The sequence below is a fragment of the Triticum aestivum genome, chromosome 3D (assembly GCF_018294505.1).
Source record: "Triticum aestivum cultivar Chinese Spring chromosome 3D, IWGSC CS RefSeq v2.1, whole genome shotgun sequence".
Classification (NCBI taxonomy): Eukaryota; Viridiplantae; Streptophyta; class Magnoliopsida; order Poales; family Poaceae; genus Triticum; species Triticum aestivum.
This window is the reverse complement of record NC_057802.1, coordinates 216,810,137-216,816,200: the sequence shown is the minus strand read 5'-3', so window position 1 is coordinate 216,816,200 and position 6,064 is coordinate 216,810,137. Positions and strand designations below refer to the sequence as shown.

At 44.8% G+C, this 6,064-nt stretch overlaps 1 long non-coding RNA gene across 3 annotated transcripts; it reads right to left on the bottom strand.

Moving 5' to 3' along the window:
• Positions 1–2,741: 2,741 nt before the first annotated feature.
• Positions 2,742–4,929, bottom strand: LOC123078273 (uncharacterized). Of its 3 annotated transcripts, none has more exons than XR_006437302.1 (4): positions 4,090–4,929; positions 3,571–3,986; positions 3,380–3,446; positions 2,742–3,274 (listed from the first exon to the last, which is right to left on the bottom strand). It is a non-coding gene; the product is annotated as an uncharacterized lncRNA (long non-coding RNA). The 3 variants fall into 3 exon arrangements; XR_006437301.1 differs by having other exon boundaries at positions 2,742–3,284; positions 4,388–4,928; XR_006437300.1 differs by having other exon boundaries at positions 4,388–4,927.
• Between the last annotated feature and the right edge of the window lie 1,135 nt (positions 4,930–6,064).

The window sequence follows — 6,064 nt, the reverse complement described above, 5'->3', positions numbered from 1 at the left end:
AGAGGACGCACCGACTGTGCAATGCTTCTTCCACACAGAACTGGCCAGGATATGGGAAATGCTTTTCAAGCCATCCAAAAACAATTCTCTGAAGCGGAGCTAACTGCGGCCTCAATCCGAACATGACGCTCATGAGTTAACTGCGACCCAAAGTTTACACTTAGTTTCATCCTTTTTTACTCTACTCCTTTATCAAAATGATTAAGTCAATTCTTTCCTTCCTAGAAATGGATCCCCAAGGCACAAAAGATTAAGTGCCCGACTCCACTGCTCGAGGAGATCCAATCTCCTCAACTCGCCGCACTCTTGGTTGAGGAGCCTGTGGCACCCCAGCTCAGAGGAACCGGAACACCCCGTATTCCAGCCCAGAGAACAAGTCTTCTGGAAAACGACACTGCTTGGCATAGAACAAATCAGCTCTTATTACAAATGATAAGCGTACAAGGGCATTGAGGTAACAAAGATTACATCAACACGGTGACACTACACCTGCTAAGGCATCTCTATGCTAGCAGCAGAACATCTCGTAGCAACGGAATACTTCTAGGAGCAGAACAACCACGACGGTGATGAACTCCACTCCATAGGGACTCTGGCTGGGACACGGTCTAGCTCGCATGCTCGATAACCTCGACAAGCAATCAATCATGGCAGCACCTGCAAACTGGCATGACATGCCAGGTGAGTACTTTGAATGTACTCGCAAGCTCACAACAACCAAATGCATCAAGGCAAGACAATAACATAGCATTAACAAGTTTAAAAATTATTAACAACTACTATGATGTGGAAGTAATTACTAATCATAATATGGTAATGCTAGAATTACTGCTGAACCAACCATCCTGGGTCAGATGAATCATCTCACTCTTGGCTATCCGGCCAAGCAACCTATCAACTTGATCACCTCGTGATCACCGCGCGATCACCAAACTGAATGATCATCCTCAAGATCATCCCAACATCATCATCGGCATCCTACCAAACTGTTACTCCTCATAAATAGATATACGTCATCTAATAAGTCATTCCGTCGTCGTGTGTGTCTTGATCGAACGGTGTGACCGAGTACGAATTGTGTCCATGACCGAGGACGCGACTATCGATAGTTTGTACACTCTGCAGAGGTTAGTACACTGTACCCACACCACAGAACTCATGGCCTCGTGCTCCCATTCGGGTGGACCAACGACATTCCGACAAAACCAATCTATTGCAGGACTGTCGTGGGGTTAACACGGCAGATGCCCTAGTGAAGGGACTTAGGTGCGATGCCATTGCTACGGTGATTAGCTTGAAGGGGTTGAGTAGGACTAAAGACACAGATTTACCCAGGATCGGCCCCTCACGCTGGAGGTAAAAGCCTACTCCTGCTCTCGTTGATTATTGCTTGATTATCGATTACAAGGGAGCGGATTGTTTGACCTAGCTATCGATTGATTGTAACCTAAGTTTGCGCACCGCAGGGACTCGCCTTTATATACACAGGTCGAGGCCCTGGGCTTACAAGAGGCCGGGTCGGGTTATACTTCATAATCGATCCTGGCTCTAAGTCGCCTTGCCTTCTTTGGCAAGTCGCCGTCGGGCGGCTTATCTCTCCGGGTCATGCACCGTCTTCTAGTCTTGGGCCTCCAACCGTCCCACCTCGTAAGCCGCCTCCCTGTCTCCGTATCTTGGTTTCTTGGGCCTTTCTAAGGCTTCATTGTTAAGTCGCCAACAGCCTAACCCGGCCCTTCTAGGGTGGGTTACACCATGGGGTCATATCCCCAACAATGACACTCTCCCGACCACTCCGGCAAACTCCCCCTTGGGCTAAGTCATGGGTGGCCCTGATGTCATCGCCTGACATCCGCCACCTTCGTGGCCGGCCACCGTCGTGGCAAAACAAACTTGTCCCAAACGGGGACACCCGGGTAGAACACAACTTGGGCACACAAGGTTATTGCCTCCTACCGGGCCAGGGCAGCATGAGCAACTAACCTTCCCTAGTTGGAGGACTGGCGAGAGGCATGACAATAGACCGAATTAGGGCCTCCCCATCTAGGCAAGTGTGGCTGCACTGGTGAGCTCGGTTCGGTGGCACCTGACCAATGAAATGATGGAATTTGTCCCCAAAATATAACTGTGATAAAACTGATACTCCAATATCATACAAGGAGAATACCCGTGCGTTGCTACGGGCAACATTTAGCAATTTCGTCGGCGGATCAACGAGGAATTACTTGATAAAATAGTTGAATATCCATGCATTACAACGAAATATATATTACCATGATGACCAAAGGCGTAAGAAAGACCAAAATCGAGCATAACCAAATATTTCCTCAACAATTTCCAAAACAATGCTCACAACTTAGAAATTAAAGAAACGGACAGCATGATTCTAAACTTAGTTGGTGAACACATCAATGATTTAAATTTTTGTTCTCAGTATGCCAAGTATAATGTTGTAAAATTTATTACCTCGTGAGATCAACATATTCAGAGACATCAGAGAACTCCAGGTATATGCAATTTAGACAACCCCGAAATGACATAGAACTTTTCAATGTTCAGATTACTCGACCAGTTCGAGATCAATCTTAACTGTAAGTCTGCCATTGACTAATTCTGAACAAACAGACAAATATCAAGAGAAATCAGTGCGACTTCTATGAAACAAACTACACAAAAATAGACACAAAAACATCACCTCACCTCCTATCGTGAAATCCATAGAAAAAACATATCAAAATCAGATATTATCTCACGAAATATGCACCTAATTAAATATGAAGCAAAGATGAAAAGATACATCACACCCATACTATTCGATGGAACCATCTAGGATAATGATTTCAAAAGATTGTCGTCATTGTAGACCATCCATCGGCACAAGCACAAGACATAGTATGCTATCCCATCCTAGATGCAAGTATTGCTTTCACTAATTCACTCTCAATCGGTGGCTGCATAACCGGCGTTGTTCTGCTCACAATTCAAGTCGCCTTCGTTGTGGCCGAGCTACCTCGTAGATCTCATCCCGGTTCTCCCCCTACCATCGTAGAGGAAAATAGTTGCGTGGGTGCTCTCGGTTCTCACGAACGCTGTTGTCATTGTTCTATCAGCATTGCACCACCGACTTGTTGCTCGGCGCTGGAGCACATCACGGAGGCTTCTCAAGCATATTATTGGTTGTGGTTGTGGCTCTAGCCCACCTGATAAAGCCACCCGCCGCCGCCCTTGATGGTGCATCTCTTGCCACCACTGTTCGTGCCCATGCATTGCGACGGATCTAAAAAATACTAATACATGTTCACAAACCCGAAAAAACATTATCCTATTTGTAAAATCCAGAGCAAACTTGTAAGATTATTTTTGTAAAAATATCACAACTTACCTCAGACACGTCACATGTTGATCATATTGTCAGAAATGACATATGGCATCAGCAACTCCGTCTTTTACTGATAATAAATGAAAATAATAGCTAAGGTGTTGATGATATAGCATTTCAGCCGACTCTGCACGATCTAAAAGTCCATAAAAATTCTGTGCGGAAAATCACAAATGGGAAAAAGGTCACATTACATGTATATTGCTGACCATTTTTTCAGAGTTATATTACGTGGGCGATGTGCTTGCTCGAACCTGCACAAGAAATATGGACCAGCATCAGTATAATCACTGGTCATCCTCCCCAGCCTACTTTGAGCTTGCTCGAACCTGCATAACCATTTGACAAAAAACAGGCTATCTGCTTACTAATATCTATATGAACTCTAGATATAAGCAAATTATGACTATGAAGCAATTAGATCTTTTTACAGTAGGCCAGGTGATCAAAGGCAAGGATGAACACTATCCGGTGCAGACTCCAGCCATGCACACCCATGTCTGGAGCGATTGAACTGGAGGAAGGTATAACCAGGATGGCGCATGCAATTCCTCCCGAAGATTGCCGATCATGGCCTGATTGCTGGAGAAATCAGCTTCCAAGCCGGCCACTGCAAAGATCAATCAGGAGAAAGCAAATTCATTATCTTCTGTGATTAACATCAATGATTTAATAATTAATTTGATTGTTTTCACTTTATGCTATGCACTAACGCGAGTCACTTCCATCCGAGCGTTTTGGGCACATGAGAAGAAATCATCTCTTCCACTTGCCCACGCTAGAAGCAAGACGACACTGTCTTCAGCCAGCAATGAGAGGAACATACAGAAGGGAATCAGGGATGAATCGGAGTCATGCACAGAATTAAGCGGCCCATACAACCATGTATATGTACCAAAGTCTTGATCTGATTTTTTTCACAATTAAAGTCTTGACCCAATTGCTACAATAATCAGTTGCTTCTTACCTATTTTTATCCTGCATATACCAAACGCTATCAGGAATTAATACCTTTGGCTCTCGCCATTGAGGCGCAAGCAGCAGCATGGATGCATTAACATCGGCGCACCCTAGCTTGCCCAGCCACACCCGCAGCCGCGCTCGCCTAGGCTCCGGCAGCATGTGTACCCGCGCCACCAGCCCACCATCGCCTACGTCCGCGCTTGCCTTGGCCCTCGGTGCGCGACGACGGCTCGGGGAGGGCTACGGAAGCGGCCTCCAACAGCGCGCGTCAACAAACGGAAACGGCGGCGCCTCCAACGGGGGCACGTCCTTTGGCCCCCGACACGCCAATGGACCACGGCCCCCCAAGGCGACGGCGGACAACGTGCTCCTCGTCTGCATCCTTGCGATGCGACCGCATGCCTCAACGTGTTTGAGGACGAGCCCAAATACCCGACGAGTCCTTCCCGTGGGGAGCGGGACGCACGAGACTGGCCACGGGATGGCAGACGTGGTCCTCAGTAAATCAGATCAAATCGGATCCCATCCCGATTGTCTCGGAAGCGTCCCAATCTTTTTTCCATGAATGACTGACCATCGACGAAGCGAATGAGACGATGTACAAAACCAGTTAATTGTATATGGAATTATTGATAGATTGATTTGTTGTAATCATACAAGATCAGTTTAGTTTGATTGATTGACAAGCCAGGGAAAGATCTCTTTTGAATATAAATTGATTGATTTTTTCCTAACCCCACCCAAACAATGGAGGAAAGGATGGCCAAGGAAAGATCTGTTTTGAATATAGATTGATTAGATTAGATATAGGAAAGCGTGGTGAGGGATAGATTAGGATAGATTAGGAAAGCGTGGTTTTTTGATGGTGTTTTTCTCCATGGTTTTATGCCCACCGCTTTTGCAGGGGAGAGGGAAAAAAAATTGCTGGGGTGGGATGGATTGGTGGATGTATCTTTCGATTGGGGGGGCGGGGGCGGGAGTGGTGACGAGACGAAACGACAACGGACTCATCCATTAATTAATGTAATTTAGATTTGACTGGGCAAGGTATGGTAACGTTAATTAATGTAATTTTTGAGACGTATGGAAACATTAATTAATGTGATTGAGGACCTTATGGTATAGTTGATTAATTTAGATTTGATTTTTCAGAGATTGATCATAATTGATTTTTTCACATAAATACATTACGAATAAATGAAAGGAGTATCAGACACGATTCGGTTTTAGCATGGGAGGGGTGGTGGGAGGTGAGACGAAAATAAACCGGATAAAAATAAACCGGACGAAAATAAACCAGGATACTATTCAACCAACTCATCCATTAAGAGTAGAGATATCAACCTGTAATCCAGGTTAAAGCAATATCCATCAAAGAATATAGTCATAGCATCATTATAACTCCATAGGCACAAGATTAAATGTGATCCTACTGAATCCAAACCAAATGATCCTACTGATCCAATAGCAATATCAAGATTTTTAACTAAAGATCAATATGATAGCATCAAATCCAAATAATACTCCCATGCATAATATCCAATATGATCATGATGAATATAATTATTACTCCTAGTAATCCAATGGTGACATAGCATCCTCAAACTACATAGCATAAGCCTTAAGCATTGTTAAGGGAATCGGTAACTGGTAGCTGCTCGGTTGGCTTGGGAGTAGCGATTAGTCGTTGTATTGGCCTATTAACTGGATTAATTAGTCGACCAT